The following is a 22,146-nucleotide window of genomic DNA, read 5'->3' on the forward strand; positions in this document are numbered from 1 at the left end:
ATGTTAGGGGGGGTAGTGGTGTATGTTATGTAGGGAGGGGTGAGGTAGTGGTGTATGTAGGGAGAGGTGAGGGTAGGGTATGTAGGGAGGGTGTGGGGTAGTGGTGTATGTGTATTAGGGGGGGTAGTTGGTGTATGTAGGGGGTAGTGGTTATGTGTATGTAGGGGGTAGTGGTGTACGTAAGGAGGGAGGGGTAGTGGTGTATTGTATGAGGGGGGGGGGGTAATGGGTGTATGAGGTAGGGGAGTGGGGTAGTGGTGTATGTAGGTGGGAGTGGTGTATGTGTATGTAGGGGGTGGTGGTGTATGTAGGGAGGGGAGGGGTAGTGATGTATGTGTGTGTAGGGGGGTGGTGGTGTATGTAGGGAGGGAGGGGTATGGTGTTATGTGTAGTAGGGAGGTGAGGGGTAGTGGTGTATGTAGGGAGGGTGAGGTAGTGGTTATGTATGGGAGGGGTGAGGGTAGTGGTGTAGTATGTATGTTAGGGGGGTATGGTGTATGTCGGGAGGGGAGGTAGTGGTGTATGTGTATGTAAGGGGGAGTGGTATGTAGGGAGGGAGGCGGGTAGTGGTTGTATGTAGGGGAGTAGTTGGTGTATGTAGGTAGGGTGGTAGTGGTGTATTGTAGGGGGGAGTAGTGGTGTATGAATGGTAGGGGTATGTGTATGTGTATGTAGGGTAGTGGTTGTAGTAGGGAGGGAGGGCGGTGATTTAGTGTGTATGTAGGGGGGTAGTGGTGTATGTAGGGAGGAAGGGGGGTAGTGTGTATGTGTATGTAGGAGGGTAGTGGTGTATGAGGGGAGGGTAGGGTGTTGTGTAAGTTAGGGAGGGGGTAGTGTGATGTAGGGAGGGGAGGGGTAGTGGTGTATGTGTATGTAGGGGGTAGTGGTGTATGTGTATGTAGGGGGGTAGTGGTGTATGTAGGGAGGAGGGGGTAGTGGTGTATGTAGGTAGTGGAGGGGGTAGTGGTGTATGTGTATGTAGGAGGGTAGTGGTGTAAGTAGGGAGGGGGTAGTGGTTATGTTTATGTAGGGAGTAGTGTATGTAGGGAGGGGAGGGGTAGTGGTGTATGTGTATGTAGGGGTGTAGTGGTGTATGTGTGTGTAGGGGGGTGGTGGTGTATGTAGGGAGGGAGGGGGTAGTGGTGTATGTTATGTAGGAGGGTTAGTGGTGTAAGTAGGGAGGGGTAGTGGTGTATTTATGTGGAGAGGGGGTAGTGGTGTATGTAGGGAGGGGAGGGGTAGTGGTGTAGTGTATGTGTGTAGGAGGTAGTGTTTATGTGTATATAGGTGGGTAGTGGTGTATGTAGGGAGGGGAGGGTAGTGGTGTATTTAGGGGTAGTGGTGTATGTAGGAGGGGAGGGGTAGTGGTTATGTAGGGAGGGGTAGGTAGTGGTGTATGTGTGTGTAGGGGGGCTAGGGTGTATGTAGGGAGGGGGAGGGGTAATGGTGTATGTGTATGTAGGGGGGTTAGTGGTGTAGTAAGGAGGGGGAGGGGTAGTGGTGTATGTGTATGTAGGGGGTAGTAGTTTATGTAGGAGGGTGAGGGTTAGTGATGTATGTAGGGAGGCGGAGGGGGTAGTGGTGTATGTAGGGAGGGAGGGGTAGTAGTTTATGTAGGGAGGGGAGGGGTAGTGTGTATGTTGTATGTAGTGGGGTAGTGGTTTATGTAGGGAGGGGAGGGGTAGTGGTGTTATGTAGGGTGGGTAGTGCTGTATGTGTGTTGTAGGGGGTGGTGGTGTATGTAGGAGGGGAGGGGTAGTGGTGTATGTGTGTGTAGGGGGGGTGTGGTGTATGTAGGGAGGGAGGGTAGTGGTGTATGTGTATGTAGGGGGGTATGGTTTATGTAGGGAGGGGAGGGGTAGTGGTGTATGTAGGTGGAGTGGTGTAAGTGTGTGTAGGGGGGTGGTGGTGTATGTAGGGAGGAGGGGTAGTGGTGTATGTGTGTGTAGGGGGGTGGTGGTGTATGTAGGGAGGGAGGGGTAGTGGTATATGTGTATGTAGGGGGTAGTGGTGTTTGTAGTGAGGGAGGTAGATTTTTGTTCGGCACAGGTTGTGTTAAAAAAAATCATGAGAAATGTGAACATCTCAATTTTGAGAGAGGAAGAGGAAGGGAAAAAGAGTGAACCAAAGAAAGAAGGATAAGAAGAATGGGTGAGGAAGACCACGTAAAAACCGCTTGGCATCGTCCAAATAGGCCTAAAAAACTAAACGAGGTCAGACAATAACCATCACTACCATTACAGCCATTACAATTCCTCTGATTGTATAAAGTCATTATCGCAATCGCATATTACATTAGTCACACACACACGCACACATCTGTCCGACCGCCAAGTGCTTCTCTGTGCACGGGGAGAATGCGTTCATTTAAAATCATGTCACATGCTGGGCAATTATATTCAGTCACGGCACAAGCCCTTAAGAGAGCCCAGCACCCATTTCTATTCTATTATTAACAAATCGCACGTGTTATTTTCCTTTTCAATTGAAATTTTACCTTGTGCCAAGGAGAAGGCCCCCCTCCCGTTCACACACACATGCCCGTTCACACAACACACACACACACAATCAACTACTGCTAGGAGAACCATATAAATCAACTAGTTACATAAACACATGTTTACTGTACTTTAAACTACTGTACTAGCAGTACAGTAGTTTGTGTGTGTATGTGTGTCTGTGTGGTAGAGTGTTCCTGGCATGAGAGATGCAGGTCTAAATATAGCCAGTGAGAAATACATAACTCATGTAGAGAGCAGTGTGTACGTGTGGGACGGGGTAGGGGTACCTTCCAGGGATGGGTAGAGGGGTCTGTGTGGCATGGCTGCAAGGGGGAGGGGTACAGAGTAACGGGTTCATTTATACCTCCCTCTCCCCCTCGCTCTCTATCTCTCTCCCTCTGTGATCAGTGTGTGTAAGATTAGCTGTGTTAGGAGAGGTTGTCTTTCTCAGCTGACACACTGCACTCAGCAAGGCTGGTTGAGTCTCCACTGATAAAAGGAGATTGTGATGGCTGGGCAGGAGTGTGTGAATGGTAACCAGGGATGTGTGTTTAGAGACCTGGCCTGTGTGTCTGAGATGATTCAACTCTGATTCCCGGCAACTTTCCCTCATCCCCACTCCCTCATACCCCTGTGTCTGCAACCAACAGGTCTGAACCGGCCCTGCTGGCGCACACGCATGGCCTCACCACATTCCCATGTCTGTGTGTCAGGTTGACTGTGTTACTCTAGTTTTCCGACCCTTTCATCCTTTCCCTGACCCCTCAGGGAAAGTGACTGGGCCTTGGTGTAATTGGCCCTGTGAAATTCAAACTACTACTGTGAACTTTGCCCTCCCTCTTCCCGTCCCATACATACAACACAATTGACCCCTCAGAGTGGTGTGTGTGGGACAGGGAGAGTGAGGGCAAAATTCACAGCAGTTGTTATAATTTCTAGTTTGAACACAGAAGTGAGAAGGCATTTTATCAGCTGTGTTGTTATGGTTACCCACATGAAAAATGATTACAGTTTACTATAGAATTCTACAGTACTTATTGTAGAGTTCTATTGTAAACTGTAGTATATTGTAGAATACTCTACTTCACACTGTAGTATCCTTCGATCATGTGTAGTAGTTAATATATAATGTTGTAGTATACTGTAGAATACTATAGTAAATACTACTGTATTATCCGAGAAAAAAACTGTAGTAAATATTACAGTAATATCTGCAAAAACACTACAGTCCGCAAAAACATTACACTTTTTTAACTATAGTAAATACAGTATTTAATTTGCATATATCCTGCCCATTACCCTCCCCCATATCGCAATTTGTGCCACCAATAATTGTGAAACCCACATGCCAAGTATAGACCATATATTGTGTTCCCTACATGTTATAGAAAACAGCAGAAGTTTTGAAATCAACACATTGACTGTAGTACTCATGCTTCAAAAACTCTTGACCATTGTTACTTTCCCTTCCGGGATGGCTACAAGGCCCTACCCTGMCTTCCCTTCGGCAAATCAGATCACGACTCCATTCTGCGCCTCCCTTAAGGCAGAAACTCAAACAGGAAGTACCCCTGCTAAGGTCTATTCAATGCTGTTCTGACCAATCGGAATACAGGCTTCAAGATTGTTTTGCCGAAGTGAGTAAGACATTTAAGCATGTTAACCCTTGCAAGTTTGCCGGATGGCATCTGTAGCCGCGTCCTCAGAACATGTGCAGACCAGCTGGCTGGAGAGTTTACGGACATATTCAATGTCTCGCTATGCCAGTCTGCTGTCCCCACTTGTTTCAAGATGTCCACCATTGTTCCTGTACCCAAGAAAGCAAAGGTAACTGAACTAACTGATTATCACCCTGTAGCACTCACTTCTATCATCTTGAAGTGCTTTGAGAGGCTAGTTAAGGATCATATAACCTCCACCTTACCTGACACCCTAGACCCACTTCAATTTGCATACCGCCCCAATAGATCCACAGACGATGCAATCACCATTGCACTGCCCTAACCCATCTGGACAAGAAGAATACCTAAGTAAGAATGCTGTTCTTTGACTATAGCTCAGCCTTCAACACCATAGTACCCACCAAGCTCCTCATTAAGCATGGGACCCTGGGTCTAAACCCCGCGTTGTGCAACTGGGTCCTGGACTTCCTGGCGGGCCGCCCTCAGGTGGTGAAGGCATGAAACAACACCTCCACTACGCTGATCCTCAACACAGGGGCCCCACAAGGGTGCGTGCTTAACCCCCTCCTGTACTCCCTGTTCACCCATGACTGCGTGGCCACACATGCCTCCAACTCAATCATAAAGTTTTGCAAACAACACAACAGTAGGCGGCGGAGGAGGAGGTGAGGGCCCTGGTGGAGTGGTGCCAGGAGTAATAACCTCTCCCCCAACGACAACAGAACAAAGTAGCTGATCATATACTTCAGGAGAAAGCAGAGGGAGCACACCCCTATCCACATTGACGGGACCGCAGTGGAGAAGCTGAAAAGCTTCAAGTGTCAGTGATGTGTACACTGAGGAAATCTGAAATGGTCCACCCACACATAAAGTGTGGTAAAGAAGATGCATAGCGCCTCTTAATCCTCAGGAGGCTGAAGAAATTTGGCTTGGCCCCTAAGACCCTCACAACACCAGGGGCACACTACAGCACCCGATGTCACAGGAAGGCCAAAAAGATCATCAAGGACATAAACCACCCGAGCCACGGCCTGTTCACATATTTCCTGCAATTCTACACATTTTGCCATGGCTTATGCCATATTCTTATGCTTTTGAGTGTCTCAAACATTATCACAAAATGAATTAGATTCTACCTGACTGTCTATTTTTTATTTTGGTGATTGTTAGTTTTCAACGATGATCTTATTAAGAAAGATATACAGTGCATTCGGAAAGTATTTATACCCCCTAATCAGACACTAATCAGCCTTGTGTGTGTGTGTGTGTGTGTGTGTGTGAATCACTCCTCTATATACTATAGTATACGATGTACTGCTCCTCCTCTGTGACTGTGGAGTTTTGGATATAAGCAGTGCACTTGTATTTACCCCATTCCTCTCTTTCTCCTAGTCGGTGGGTATAGGGGATCAGTAGTCTGGAAAAGTACCAGTATTTTTGTGTTTTGGGCTGACCTTTTGGTTTCAAGTTCTGGTGTTATGCCGTTTTTGTGTGTGTGTGTGTGTGTGTTGTAACACTGGGGGTTCTGAATTGGGGGTTTGTTTAAGAGAGTGACGATCACATCGAGCTCTGTGAAAACACCTCTTGTTCTCTGCTTGGAAAAGGGAGGAGTTAGTGAGTGAGGCATTGCTATGTGCTGTTAGCTGAGACTTCCGCTGCCATGCGAGCACTGCATGCAAATCACACCGCACAAACAAGTACACAGGAGCAAGGGTGAGAGAGAGAGCTTACACAAGGCCAGAAAAACACTGTGTGTATACGTACATGTTTGTCAGTGGGTGTTTGTTTTAATCACATTTCCTATTGCTGCAGGATTATTTTCCTGCTGTAATCACTGGCTCAAATTTAAGATCCTACATCTGTATGTGCTTCTGTGAGTGCTCTATTCTTAGCTGTGGGTTGGTTCTTATATCCTTGTGGGGACCTAAAATAACCAAAAGTCCCCACAAGGATAGTAAAACAAGAAAAATTCACCCTCGTGGGGACATATCCCATGTCCCCATGAGGACAAAGGTTATTTTACACTAAGGGGTTAGGTTTACGGTTACAATTAGAGTTGTGGTTAGAATTAGGGTTTGGGTGAGGGGTTAGAAGTTAGGGTTAGAAATGTATTTTAGTTCCCATGAAGATAGAAGAACATAATGTGTATGTGCGTGTGATTTACGAGGTTGGAATGGGAGCCACAGGAGAGAAAGGTCAAACGGTGTATCCCCACTCTGTTACCAAGTATGGAATAAGTGCTCTTCAGCAAGGGGGAATGGTTTTGTGTGTGTGCGCGAGCGTGCGTGCGCTTGTGTGTTTGTCAGCTGGGAGCAGGTGCTTTTGCAGCAGGGGGAAAACAGTGGCATTTAGCACTATGCAGCTGACGGAGTACAGTCTCCAATGACGACAAACACAGACCCATACAAGCACTAACTGACACACACACACACACACACACACAAAACAACAACAACACACTCATGCACACCCACATCATTTTCAAAGGAAAAGATAGCGAGAGCGTAGTGGGACAGAAAATGGAATGCATTCCTATGCCTGTATGTGTCATTTGCTCGTTGATACATATGGCAACCTATTTAACCAAATCCCTCCCCTCTCTGTTTCTCTTTCTCTCCAATCAGACTGAACACTGATGGCACCGCCCCCTCTTACACCCCCTGTTCCTCGCTCCCTCTCTCTTGTTCGCCTGGCTGTGAATGAGGGATAAAGCTGCAGCCTAGTGACGAAGTCGCCACGCAGACAGCTGGACCATGTGCTGCAGTAGACAACCTTTAACCTCCACCATCCTCTCCCCAGGGGTCAACGGGACCACCATCGTCACGGCAATGTGGACATCCCCCCTTCCAAGCCTCCTATCCTCCCCACATTTGGCACCCAAATATTAAGGGTCCGTCGCTGCTGCTCTCTGAACAACTACAAACACTTAAAGGACTGTACTCATCGATGATTATCTATGTACATACAAAGTTACTTCTGCAAAATAATTATTCTAATTATTCTTATTATTCCACTGGTTTTCATTTGGCTGACAGGGCCAGTTACCCTCACTTTAATAACCTGTGAACCAAACCTGGAGATATTCCACGCATTCCCACTCACACACGTTATATATACGTACACATCACATATTTATTTATTTATATGTGTGCACTTTGTTGTGTATATGTGTTTGTGTGGATGTGTACACTAAATTTGTACTAAAAAGAGTTGGCATTTTATGAACATATTCAGTATATAACAATGTACTAAGTTAACAGTTGCTTAAAAGCCTACCTCAGAGCAAACCAGGTTAGTACTTATTTACACACCAGAAGTATACAAAACATTAGAAACACCTGCTCTTTCCATGACATAGACTGACCAGTTTCAATCCAGGTGAAAGTTATGATCCCTTATTGATGTCACTTGTTAAAGCCACTTCAATTGAGACATGGATTGTGTATGTGTGCCATTGAGGGTGAATGGGCTAGACAAAAGATTTAAGTGCCTTTGAACGGGGTATTGTGGTAGGTGCCAGGCGCACCGGTTTGAGTGTGTCAAGAACTGCAACGCTGCTGGGTTTTTCATGCTCAACAGTTTCCCGTATTGTATCAAGAATGGTCTACCACCCAAAGGACATCCAGCCAACTTGACATATCTGTGGGACGCATTGGAGTCAACATGGGCCAGCATCCCTGTGGAATGCTTTCGACACCTTGTAGAGTCCATGCCCCGACGATTTGAGGCTGTTCTGAGGGCGAAAGGGGGTGCAACTCAATATTAGGAAGGTGTTCTTAATGTTTTCTACACTCAGTGTATACAGAGATATATTTATTTATTTTCAGAGGTGAATGATTTTATGAACACCAATCCAAAGCCTTACTTATCTACTGTCCACTGTTACTGACAGACATTTAGTTTGGACCTATAAACACGCAGAAAATCTAAGACTTAAACCGATCGCAATGGAGATGGAATGGAATTTTTGTCTGAGCAGCCGGAGAGGAAGAAATCTTTCCTCTTTCCCTCTGCTATCATAGATTCCTGAGATTATTACAGTTCGTTCACATATAGGTACTATATATAAATATGTCATAGTAATATATGTATCATTGCATACAAATGTTAGGAGAAGAATCTCTTAGGCATTATTCCATACACACGATGCAAATACAGAGAAGAGAAGGAAAATGGGACCTAGGAGGATGTTTTTGGAGTAGGACGTGCACACCATCGTCACACACACATCCGCATGTCCCAGTTTGACCTGGGCTTCTGGTAGTTTTTAGTGACTAAAACACCATAATAGAGACAAAGCGGAAGGTATCTTTATATACTTTAACCTATTACCTTGTTTACTCACAACAACCCACCTGTGACATGTTTTTCTCACATGATGCCTCAGCACTGAGCCTCTGGTAAGCTGTGATAGGCTATTTGGCACATAGGTGAGCTGTCATTGGGCTGGTGGGCAGACACATACACACACCGTTGACTGGCTGTTCAGGGAGGTTTTGACATGATTGAAGCCATCGCTGCTGCTTTGGGATCTGACACTGAGTGAGGAGACACCAGAGCAGACGCTGCACGGTCTTGCACTTACAAACTCCCTAGATTGTAAACACAAGACACTTTTGAATGTAGTCTATTCCATGTTCTCCTCTTGGGGAATGTAACCACCGTGACAACAAGGAGAAATACCACACCAATACTAAAAAAACAACTACTACAACTTCATGCAGAATGAGACAAAAAAAACAGATACGAAAAGCAGTGTCACTTACTTTGAGTTTGTTGGTACTCAAAGTTTGCCTATATACTGTAAATAATGTACAAATACAGAGAATTACAAGTGAGTGCAAGCTGAACCTTTTGCTTTGGAGATATTTTAAGTTAAATATGATAACTTAAGTTGTTTGTACTGTATATATGTGTTTGGAGTGAATTCTCGGAAATGAGGGCACTAATTATTGTTATATACGCCAAGCAACAAAGTTTGGACTTGATTTTTTGAAACGATTATTACATGATGGTGAAATGAATGCCACTACAAGGACATTTTCTAATGCTGTAATGCCAAGATAGATTTTAAGAGAAATAATTATTAATTAAGAGTAAATTCTTGCTACTTAGGTACAATTCACGAATGGCATATGCAATATTTACATTTCTTTACAGAGAGGTACCACATTTATAAATACTATGTTAATAATCTTTGTTAAACCTCAAAACATATTCTTTTTTTGCCTCTTTGTAAATTTTTTCTGCCAATTTCTATTGGAACGTTTTTGTTGGTTTTTGCTATTGGAGCCTATTGGTGATTTGAGCAGTGTTTTTTGCATTTGGATAACGTTCCCGTTGGGTTTTAATTTACCATCTAAACGATATGATAACATGACAAACTAGCTTAACTTGCTGTGTCTTCCATTGTAAATACTTAATATCTTATTGCTTATTGTGATGCTACTAAGAGATGATAATTTAAACCTAGTGTAGTTCCCATGGCTTTGGACTGTATTGATTCTTTATAGACACATGCAATAAAGAATAACACTATTTAAGAAAGCTAACGTCTCTGTCTTCTCTCTCTTTCCTCTCCTCTATATTTCTTCACAAACGACTGTGTTTTTTTCCTCTCTCATCTGAATGGCAGAATGAAGGAGCATCATCAGTCTCCTCAGACACCAGATGACTCAATTCCTTTTTGGGCTTGTTCAATGACAGGGTTTCTTCATTATATCAAATAAAATCCCTCTCTCAGAATGTCCTTTGTGTCTTAGCCACTCATGTTCCTCTGTTCCCTCTCTGCTAGTATCCTTCACTAAGTGTTGTTCATTGAACAACTTTTGTCCATTGAACAACACCCCAGTAGCAATATGAACAAATTAGAAGAGTTATTTTAGCATCCTCTAGCATTAAAACTGTTATTGTTTTGCCCCCCTCCACTCCCCCTGCACCCATCCACTTCCTCCTTCCCAATTCCCCCTCCACTTCCCCCTGCCCCCCTCCCCGACCCCCTACAATAGTAATTAGACTAGCTTGTCATCAGCGACATGCAGAACTGTGAGGGAATAAAAAAAAGCAGTGATGGGATTATGATCCTGTGCCCTCAGCCACATGCTGTCATATTAGTCCTTCTCACAGCTGTGCTAATTAAAATGGTAATTAAGGCTGAGAAACCAGGTATCATTGTAACAGTCTGGTTGGGATATAAGTGTGTGTTTGGGGGGGGGGAGTTATGTGTATGCGGGGCAGAGTTCATGGAGGGAGGTGATTGTATTTTACATTTAAGTCATTTAGCAGACACTCTTATCCAGAGCGACTTACAGTAGAGTGCATACATTTTATTACATTTTTACATACTGAGACAAGGATATGTCTCAGCGAAGGCGGGTGTTGACGCGATGTGATTTCTGCCCAGTGCTCTGAATGTCAAAGTGAAGAAATTCAATGAAGCGCGGGTAAACGGCGGGAGTAACTATGACTCTCTCAAGGTAGCCAAATGCCTCGTCATCTAATTAGTGACGCGCATGAATGGATGAACGAGATTCCCACTGTCCCTACCTACTATCTAGCGAAACCACAGCCAAGGGAACGGGCTTGGTAGAATCAGCGGGGAAAGAAGACCCTGTTGAGCTTGACTCTAGTCTGGCACTACCGGCCAAGAGCAGACACTCTTATCCAGAGCGACTTACAGTAGAGTGCATACATTTTATTACATTTTTATTTTATTTTTTTACATACTGAGACAAGGATATCCCTACCGGCCAAACCCTCCCTACCGGCCAAACCCTCCCTAACCCGGACGACGCTATGCCAATTGTGCGTCGCCCCACGGCGAAGCAGCAAAGGGGCTACCAACTCCATATTAATGCCCATGGTTTTGGAATGAGATGTTCAACCAACAGGTGTCCACATACCTTTGGTCATGTAGTGTATCTTTACTTTTACTCGAGCATGACAATTGGGTACTTTTTTCAACACTGGTTCTTGTGTCCAATTTTAAGAAATGTACTGTATAATAATTAAATAGTTTGAAACAATGCACAAAGAAATGTCATCCTGCGACCCACCTGGACTCCTGCCGTGACCCACGGTTTGGAACCACTGCGTTTGACTGAATACATTGTGTGTGTGTGCTATTTTTTTAACCATTTTAAAATGATTATTTCCAAATGCATTATTTCAAATACCAAACAGACCTGGTAAATATTAGTATATAAATATTTGAATTTGAAAATAAACTTCAAATACATGCCAATACTTTCACAATACTTGTGTGTGTGTGTGTGTGTGTGTTTAGGGTTGTACTCTTTTTGAGTATGTGATATTCTGGGTTGCAGGCATTGGATCACTTAGTTGGGTAGTTTTCTTTAAAAACAGCTGGGTTATTGATGCTGGGTTATTGAGATATGACACAGCTCGTCAGATCAGAAGACTGGAGGCATAGTTTAGTAGGGGTGTGGCATTCAGCTAGTTCTTATTAACAACCCACGAGAGTAAATGTCATTCCTGTTCATCTGGTCTGTTGCTCAGTTATCATTAGTGATAAGGAACAAAAAGGCGCGTTGGTGCGTTCACCAAATTGTATTGATTTCTTGTCAGCAATAAATAGTGTGTCACGCTTGTGATTAAAGACGGACCAAGGCGCAGCAGGCGCATAGTTCCACGTCTAAATTAAATGTGAAACTTCAACAAACGGAACGAACAACGAAACGTGAAAGTCGTGGTGCACAAAAAACACTCCCACAACCCAAGTAGGAACAATGGAGAACTTAAGTATGATCCCCAATTAGAGACAACGATAATCAGCTGCCTCTAATTGGGAACCATACCAAGCACACCAACATAGAAATAGGAAAACTAGAACACCCCCCTAGTCACGCCCTTGGTGTTTGAAAGCAGCTTGGAATCGAAGAAAGCACTGAAACAACGCAATCACTGGGATCTCGCATTTTGCAACAAATTGTTTGCAAAAGCACGTGATCAAGTGAAGCTTCGGATGTCATTGATGACGTACTTCTGATAAAGTGATACACGCATCGGCACACTGCTTCGAAGTTAGCTGCTTAGCAATTTCGACACCTTCTTCAGAGTTCTGGTATCAAACAGGACATCAGTTATCACATTGTTGAAAATGGATAGTTTTATGCGTTCAATGACACTTACAGAAGTGTTTTCATTCCCTAAAACCTATGCAAACCGCATTGTCGGATACAATAAGGTGATATACTTTGTTATAATATATAATAAATAATCTTAATAATATAGAATGTGTTATAAAAATTATCATATGATGAACATGGATGACATTTACTCTCATGGGTGTCCAATAAGGTCTAGCTGAAAGACGCCCTTCATAAAAATTATTTAAGGATTATATTAAAAAAGACCCAGCTTCTAGATCAACCCAGCATGAGAGTAAAAAATACCTAAAAGATGGTTAAATTAACCCATGTTTAGGTAATCCCAACAACCCAACTTTATTATTATAATGCATTATTCACGCAACCCAACTGGCTGGGTCAAAATTTCCCAACGGTGCTTCTGTACACTATTTAACCAGTGCTGGGTAATCAATAACCCGAATTGGGTTGTTTTTAGCCCATAATATTTTTTGAGTGAACCATCGCCTCTCTCCTCTCCCATTGTCACGATCGTCATAATGATGAGACCAAGGCGCAGCGTGAGTAGAGTTCCACATCATTTTAATCAACTGAAACTCACCTAACAAAACAACAAACAACCAAACGAAACGTGAAGCTACTGATGTGCACCAAGGCAACTTTACATAGACAAGATCTCACAACACAAATGAGGAAAATGGCTACCTAAATATGATCCCCAATCAGAGACAACGATAAGCAGCTGTCTCTGATTGGGAACCATATCAGGCCAAAATAGACATACAAAAAACCCTAGACATACAAAACTAGTCACACCCTGACCTAACCAAAATATATAGAAAAACAGAGATATCTAAGGTCAGGGCATGACACCCATCTCTTCTCTTCCCTTCCTGCTCTCCTCCTCTTTCCTCTCCTCTCCTCTCTCCCACCCCTATAGTCCATGTGGTCAGTCATGGTCCAGTGGAATCGTCCCAGACCCATTATTTCCACTACGACAGGAGCAGGAGGTGGTAGAAAAGGGATAGAGAGAGGGGATCGGGAGAGGAGAGGAGGAAAGGGGGAGTACAGACACAGCCTGCAGTTTGATCTGCCTCATCACCATATACCTCCAAACACACACACACACACACACACACACACACACAACACACACACACACACACACACACACACACACACCACACGCACGCACGCACGCACGCACGCACGCACGCACGCACGCACGCACGCACGCACGCACGCACGCACACACACACACACAACACACACCCACACACACACACGACACACACGCCTCATTGCCACTCACCACACACACATACATACAGTATACACCTACAGCTCATTGCTACTCACCACCATGAATACCCCACATGCATATACATACACCCCCACGGCCACTCACTCACTCCACTCACTCACTCACTCACTCACTCACTCACTCACTCACTCACTCACTCACTCACTCACTCACTCACTCACTCACTCACTCACTCACTCACTCACACACGCCTCATTGCCATTTAGCACTCATTGTGTTGAGCACTTATGGCTAGGGTCCAGGTGGTGTTTCCCTGTTGCTGAGGGAAAGGGGGAGGAGGGATGGGAAGGCGAGAGGGTAAGGGGCGGGATGTCTGGGAGTCGTATGCCGTCTCCACCATATCACCCAGGGCTGGTAAAAGGGAGAAGGAGACGGGAGAGGGAGATGGCTAGCGAGATTTCTAAAACTCTCCCCAGCCCAGCCAGCTCTGAGAGGGGCTTCTGTCATCTCCAGGCAGTTATACTGTAGCTACTATGAGAACCGGGTCAGGAGAAGCTTGTTTTTTTTCTTGTTTTTTTCTACACTCTTAGAATTAGTGTTAACTCAAAGAACCCTGGAGATCCTCAAGGAACCCTGGAGATCCTCAAGGAACCCTGGAGATCCTCAAGGAACCCTGGAGATCCTCAAGGAACCCCTGGAGTTTCTCAAGGAACCATTGCTAGTCAATAATTTATATTTGCACCTTCGGTTAGTTAAGGGGTTCTTGGACGAACTTCTAATAGTTCAATGTAGCAACGGGTTCCTGGAGGAACCCTGGAGTGGAGGTGTGGTTTAGTAGGGGAGTGGCTATAAGCTAGATATTTTTGGCCCACCCATTAGGGTTCTGTTGTATTGACATTACATATTAAGGTTGAATACAGTTTTGTAGTTTCAATGAGGTCAACAGAGTATGAGTTCTTCAAGAGTCAATGCCTTTTTAAAATTTTGATTAATTACCACTTTATTAATGTATCTAATCGGCTATAATGTAATGTGCATAAATATTCAAGGAGTGTTCAAACTTGCACTGTGCAAACTTAACATGAAGAACAGGGATGACACCAATCTGATAGGCTGACATCTCTACAATATAATGTATTATTGAAGGTCCTGAACAGTCATTCTGAAAAGTACATTTTCTCTCATGGCTAACTACCAGTTTGAAAAGACAGGCTGACTGGGCGGGGAGCTTATAGTCATGAGCTTGCCTTGACTAACAGCTCTTTGAAACAACTATGTCAAGCAACTTGGATGCAGTGAGCACTGTTGCAATAAAATAATCTCAAGCAAATTTGGTGATACACAAAGTAACTCAAACAACATTAAAATTGTATCAATGATATCAAAACAAATGTTTTCTTCTTCTTCGATGAGATATCACGGCGGTTGGCATCCAATAAATGTTGTGTTACCACCACATACTAGACTGGACTATAACTCCCTTATACTTTGCTTGAAAATAAATCAACAAATACCTTACCATCTAACCCTACACTAACTAAAAATCCACCACCCTACTCCACTATTTAAATCTATTTATTCCTACATCAGGCCAACAGCCTGAAAGGATGGGACACCACCACTCAACACACCCTGTAACTCTTCCGAAGTCAAGTCTCGTACATCCAAATACCTCTCTGCAGGTAACACCACAACCTAAATTTTCTGTGACTTAAGTTCCATCCCTGCAGTACAGTTGATAACCATTTCTATAAATGCTAAAAAGCCAATCTTGCTGAAGCATGTATCACTTGTTGGCCTATCCCTCTGTACTGGTAGAGATCTACTACTCACATCACTCCTCTCAGGATCCCTCCCCCTTGACCCATCTTTCTCTACTTTCTTCACTGCCTCAGCATACGACAACTTCTGCACTACTGCACTGCCCTGGAAACCTCAACCTGCCTCTCTCGCACCGGACATTTCTGATCACCAGCCCCACGGGCACCACTACAACTAACACATACCACTACTTTCCCCAATGCTAACCATTCTTTGTCTCATGCTTTTCTGCACACTTCTCACACCTAGGAACCTCAGTCCTACACACTGCTGCCACATGCCCATAAGCTTGACTTGACACCTGTAACAACGTAATGTATTCGGCACAAAAGCTCATACAGGATCATTTATATATCCTAACATCACTTTGTCTGGCAAAGACTCAACATCAAAACTCAAAACAGACGACTCTTCTGTTTCACCACTCACGCCCCCCTGTCTGCGTGGCACCAAATACGAGCATCATAAACACCGGGAATCTTCCCCTTCAGTTAGTCAACTTTCATATTTACCGCTACTCCAGTAATCACTCCTTTCAATGGGGCAATTTTCTTGTCCCAATTTGTTTAACGCGGAGCGCCTGCTCCCTCTGACCTGCAGAAACCCAAACAATTATCACAAGACCACTTCTGGTTACCCTCACTGATTCCACAGCACCCAAGCCACAAACGGATCAGAGCAAAGGCAAGGGTTCACTTTTTCAAAAAATGTCACGCCTACCTTCACAGACTCATCTTTATGCTGACCCTTGGTGCAAGCCTTGGACTCCGAGAACTTCACCACACCTATTCCTTCGATACTTCGCCCTTACTCACTTCCATTTGTCTTCCTGTCTTGGATCCGGCATACAGCTCACTCTGCTTACACTTTCTACCATTCTTCTTTCAGAAACCATCTCCTTTTTCCCACCATTTTTAAAAAGAAATACAGATTCAAGCTCACCCTCTTCCTCTCTCTCTTCAAACTCCTTTGCCTCTCTTTTCCCCTCCATTCCTCCTCCATATTCCAAGTATATGTCTCCTTATGATAATACTGCACTTCTCCTGAAATACATCTTGTTCTTGCCCTCTCAAGGGATGGCATTGTCCTCGACACACACCAAACAGGGTGCTCGGCTGCTATCTCGTCTCCCACCTCAAAAAATGTTTTATACACACCAGCACTGATGGATGCGTTAACTTGACAACTGTGTCTGTGTTTTGAACTACCCTTCCACCCATTTTTCATGCTGGCTGAAGACCTTGCTAGCCAGTATCTATGCTGAACAAAAATATAAATGCAACATGTACAGTGTTGGTCCCATGTTTCATGAGCTGAAATAAAAGATCCCAGAAATTTCTCTCAAAATGTGTGCAGAAATTTGATTACATCCCTGTTAGTGAGTATTTCTCCTTTGCCAAGATAATCCATCCACCTGACAGATGTGGCATATCAAGAAGCTGATTAAACAGCATGATCATTACACAGTTGCACCTTGTACTGTGGGCAATAAAAGGCCACTCTAAAATGTGCAGTTTTGTCACACAACACAATGCCACAGATGTCTTAAGTTTTGAAGGAGCTTGCAATTGGCATGCTGACTGCAGGAATGTCCACCAGAGCTGTTGACAGAACATTTTCGGTTCCTTTTGTCTGCCATAAGTAGCCTCCAAAAGTTGTTTTAGAGAATTTGGCAGTAGGTCCAACCGGCCTCACAATCGCAGACCACGTGTATGGCGTTGTGTGGGCAAGTGGTTTGCTGATGTCAGCGTTGTGAAGAGAGTGCGGTGGGGTTATGGTATGGGAAGGCATAAGCTAAGGACAATGAACACAATTGCATTTTATCGATGGTAATTTGAATGCACAGAGATACTGTGACGAGATCCCGAGGCCCATTTTTGTACCATCGATCCGCCGCCATCACCTCATGTTTCAGCATGATAATGCACAGCCCCATGTCACAAGGATCTGTACACAATTCATGGAAGCTAAAAATGTCCCAGTTCTTCCATGACCTGCATATGCACCAGACATGTCACCCATTGAGCATGTTTGGGATGCTCTGGATCGACATGTATGACAGCATGTTCTAGTTCTCGCCAATATCCAGCAACTTCGCACAGCCATTGAAGAGGTGTAAGACAACATTCTACAGGCTACAATCAGTAGCTGCATGAGGCAAATGGTGGTCACACCAGATACTGACTTGTTTTCTGATCCACTACTTTTTTTTTTAAAGGTGTCTGTTATCAACAAATCCATATCTGTATTCCCAGTCATGTGAAATCCATAGATTAGGGCCTAATGAATTTATTTCAATTGACTGATTTCTTACTATGAACTGTACTCAGTAAAATCTTTGAAATTGTTGCATGTTGCGTTTATATTTTTGTTCAGAATAGCAAACATCAGACACAGATGAAAGGGGAAACATATACAGTGGGGCAAAAAAGTATTTAGTCAGCCACCAATTGTGCAAGTTCTCCCACTTAAGATGAGAGAGGCCTGTAATTTTCATCATAGGTACAGTTCAACTATGACAGACAAAATGAGAAAATAAATCCAGAAAATCACATTGTAGGATTATTTATGAATTTATTTGCAAATTATGGTGGAAAATAAGTATTTGGTCAATAACAAAAGTTTATCTCAATACTTTGTTATATACCCTTTGTAGGCAATGATAGAGGTCAAACGTTTTCTGTAAGTCTTCACAAGGTTTTCACACACTGTTGCTGGTATTTTGTCCCATTCCTCCATGCAGATCTCCTCTAGAGCAGTGATGTTTTGGGGCTGTTGCTGGGCAACACGGACTTTCAACTCCCTCCAAAGATTTTCTATGGGGTTGAGATCTGGAGGCCACTCCAGGACCTTGAAATGCTTCTTACGAAGCCACTCCTTCGTTGCCCGGGCGGTGTGTTTGGGATCATTGTCATGCTGAAAGACCCAGCCACGTTTCATCTTCAATGCCCTTGCTGATGGAAGGAGGTTTTCACTCAAAATCTAACGATACATGGTCCCATTCATTCTTTCCTTTACACGGATCAGTCGTCCTGGTCCCTTTGCAGAAAAACAGCCCCAAAGCATGATGTTTCCACCCCCATGCTTCACAGTAGGTATGGTGTTCTTTGGATGCAACTCAGCATTCTTTGTCCTCCAAACACAACGAGTTGAGTTTTTACCAAAAAGTTATATTTTGGTTTCATCTGACCATATGACATTCTGCCAATCTTCTTCTGGATCATCCAAATGCTCTCTAGCAAACTTCAGACGGGCCTGGATATGTACTGGCTTAAGCAGGGGGACACGTCTGGCACTGCAGGATTTGAGTCCCTGGCGGCGTAGTGTGTTACTGATGGTAGGCTTTGTTACTTTGGTCACAGCTCTCTGCAGGTCATTCACTAGTCCCCGCAGGTCATTCACTGGTCCCCGTGTGGTTCTTGGGATTTTGTGTGATCATTTGACCCCACGGGGTGAGATCTTGCGTGGAACCCCAGATCGAGGGAGATTATCAGTGGTCTTGTATGTCTTCCATTTTCCTAATAATTGCTCCCAAGTTGATTTCTTCAAACCAAGCTGCTTACTATTGCAGATTCAGTCTTCCCGCCTGGTGCGGTCTACAATTTTGTTTCTGGTGTCCTTTGACAGCTCTTTGGTCTTGGCCATAGTGGAGTTGGAGTGTGACTGTTTGAGGTTGTGGACAGGTGTCTTTTATACTGATAACAAGTTCAAACAGGTGCCATTAATACAGGTACGAGGTGGAGGACAGAGGAGCCTCTTAAAGAAGAAGTTACAGGTCTGTGAGAGCCAGATCTTGCTTGTTTGTAGGTGACCAAAATACTTATTTTCCACCATAATTTGCAAATAAATTCATTGAAAATCCTACAATGTGATTTTCTGTCATAGTTGAAGTGTACCTATGATGAAAATTACAGGCCTCTCTCATCTTTTTAAGTGGGAGAACTTGCACAATTGGTGGCTGACTAAATACTTTTTTGCCCCACTGTAAGTATCTTGGCCATAGATGAATAGGGTAAACTTTTAATTATATTTGCTGGCACCCTACAGTCAAATTTTAGTACCACTCGAGTAGCTATCTAGCTATATAGACCATGCCCCTCTGCAAACACGCCTTCTTCGATGTTGGTTACAAGGCGGTACACATTTAAATTAGGTAAGATAATATAATGTTAACATCCATTAATTCCACATGGTTACAGGGCTCATTCCGTGTGGCTACATGGTTTAAACAGAAACAACTCAAAGGGTTAAGTTTAGGTATTAATTCCAAGTGGTTAAGGTTAGTGCTATGGTTTGGGGAAAGCATAAAACATAATAATAAAAAAACAATGCTCTGTTTCCATTTAGTATCATAAGATACACTCCCTGCTTGCTGGAGAATTGTGAACTGCCGTGGTGCAGTGGTCTAAGCAGTGTTCTCTGGCTCTGAGGGTTATGAGTTTGAGGCCAGTGTTGTCCCATCATTTCATTTTTTCGTGAGTGCCGAGGAAGGTATATATCGATGTCCTCAGGACCTTCTCAAAAGTCAGAAATTGACATGTGTTTCTGGTGAGCAGGCTGGGAGGGGACCAGTAACTTTATGATCAAACTTTATCAATGTAGAAGTAACAGTCATTTTTCACACTTTGGTCATCGTACTTTGATCTGGTTTCCTTCAAATATCATTCAATTTTATGAAAAACATGACGGGTTGGAATCTTTACACAGTGGTTCCTCTAAGACCCTTTTTAGTGGGATTCTTCAAGGAACCTTTTTCAAATGGAAAGGTTCTGCCAGTGTGGCAAACCTAAAGGTTCTTCCAGGCACCTTAACTTCTAAGAGTGTACTGTCCATCTCTCTCTTCAATTTCCCCTGTCCTCCCTTTACCATGTCTCCTCTTTTTCCCCTGTCCTTACTTGCTTATCTCTCTTTCATTGGAGAGTTAACTTTTGGTTTCCCCTGTTCTTCATGACAGTATTAGTTGTTATTGAGATCCTCTCTGGAAATTCTGGTGGAAATACTGGGCTTGAAGAAACATGCTATCTATGTGTTGTAATAAAGACACACCCATACCTGACCTACAGCAGCTGTAAACACACACACATGCACACACCCAGAACTTGCACATACACAGACACACTCTCAAGCAGATGTGTGTACACACACACACCTACCAGGTATGAGTCACTCTGGGTGGCTTGGGTCGGGAGACAGAGCATGAGCTCATTACATCGCTCACACTCCCTTTCTCTCTCTCTCTCTGTTTTGTCCCATCTTGCCTCTCTCTCTCTCTCTCTCTCTCTCTCTCTCCCGCTCTGTCTCTCTGGTCTTTGTTGTTCTTCTCTCTGTGATCAGAGGCATTAAGGGGTGTGGCTGAGGTGGGCTACATTCACCTGGTGGCCAAGTGTAGGCAGGGCCACAGTCACCGTGAGAACACTACCTGGAAAACAGCTGGGAGTGTCTGGAGAAGGAAAACAGGCTGACCAAAACACCCACACACCCACGCGCATAAGCACACTCGCTCACGCACGCACGCACGCACACCCACCCATCCAACCGCACACACACACACACACACACACACACCTGTCTCTTATACACATCTAGATGTGCACACACGCACGCACACACACACACACACACACACACACACACACACACACACACACACACACACACAGCTGGGACATCCTGACTCATTTCTAAGGAATCCCAGGGTTTGGTGTCTGGGAAACACTTTATAAAATCATAAATTGGTTGTTAAGAAGTGCACAAACCCTTTTACAAGAAACACAGCATCATAGGGAGATCTGGCAGGAATCATTTTCTTTCTTACGCAATAACTTATTTTGTTTTTACACTCTCTCCCTTTCTCTCTCTGTTTCTTTCCTCACATATTTTCCTTCTTCTCCCTTTCTCCTGTGTTCAGACAGGCCTGTGGAATGCCCTCGCCCTTCTGTCTTCTCTGTTTGTTTACCTTCAGACAGACACAGTTCTGACTTTCATTCCCAGGCTCTGCACAGAACCACTGAACTGTGAGAGTCTCTGTGTGTGTGTGTGTGTGTGTGTGTAGAGTCTCTGACCTCTCTCACAAGGGCATCAATTAGACCCCCACAGCCACCCATAAAAACATCCTCCCTCTGTAACGATAGTCTATGTCGTCCTCCTCATCGGACGAGGAGAGGCGAGAAGGATCGGACCAATATGCAGAGTGGTTAGTTTCCATGGTAATTTAATAGACACGAAAACAATATGCGATACAAAATAACAAATGAAACTACCGTGACAGTCCCGTGTGGCGAAACACTAACAAGGAACAAACACCCACAAACCACACGTGAAACCCCGGCTGCCTAAGTATGATTCTCAATCAGGGACAACGATTGACAGCTGCCTCTGATTGAGAATCATACCAGGCCGAACACAAAAAACCCAACATAGAAAACACACATAGACAACCCACCCCAACTCACGCCCTGACCATACTAAATAAATACAAAATAAGGGAAAATAAGGTCAGGAACGTGACACCCTCATACTGCTTCCCAAAACAACAGTAAAAAGGAGAGAGAGTGGGGACGCTCTATTCAATCAGATACGCTTTAGCCGTCATCCTATAACGTTTGTTTTGGAGGTGACACTGCATTATAGCTGTCAAATCCACAAGTGGCTCCTGGCATTATACCTAAAGCGGACATTGCCAATGGCTGCACGGAGTTAACAGAAATTCATTAACAGAAACCCCATGCAGCCTTGTTAACAAGTTGGAACACTGGAATGTGAGATGTGAT

At 44.0% G+C, this 22,146-nt stretch overlaps 1 pseudogene; it reads left to right on the forward strand.

Annotated features, from left to right (window-relative positions):
• The window catches only part of LOC139022498 (insulin receptor substrate 2-like), a 21,597-nt pseudogene extending 11,867 nt beyond the window's left edge, over window positions 1-9,730 (forward strand).
• The last annotated feature ends 12,416 nt before the right edge of the window (window positions 9,731-22,146 follow it).

Source organism: Salvelinus sp. IW2-2015, linkage group LG36 (genome assembly GCF_002910315.2).
Source record: "Salvelinus sp. IW2-2015 linkage group LG36, ASM291031v2, whole genome shotgun sequence".
Classification (NCBI taxonomy): Eukaryota; Metazoa; Chordata; class Actinopteri; order Salmoniformes; family Salmonidae; genus Salvelinus; species Salvelinus sp. IW2-2015.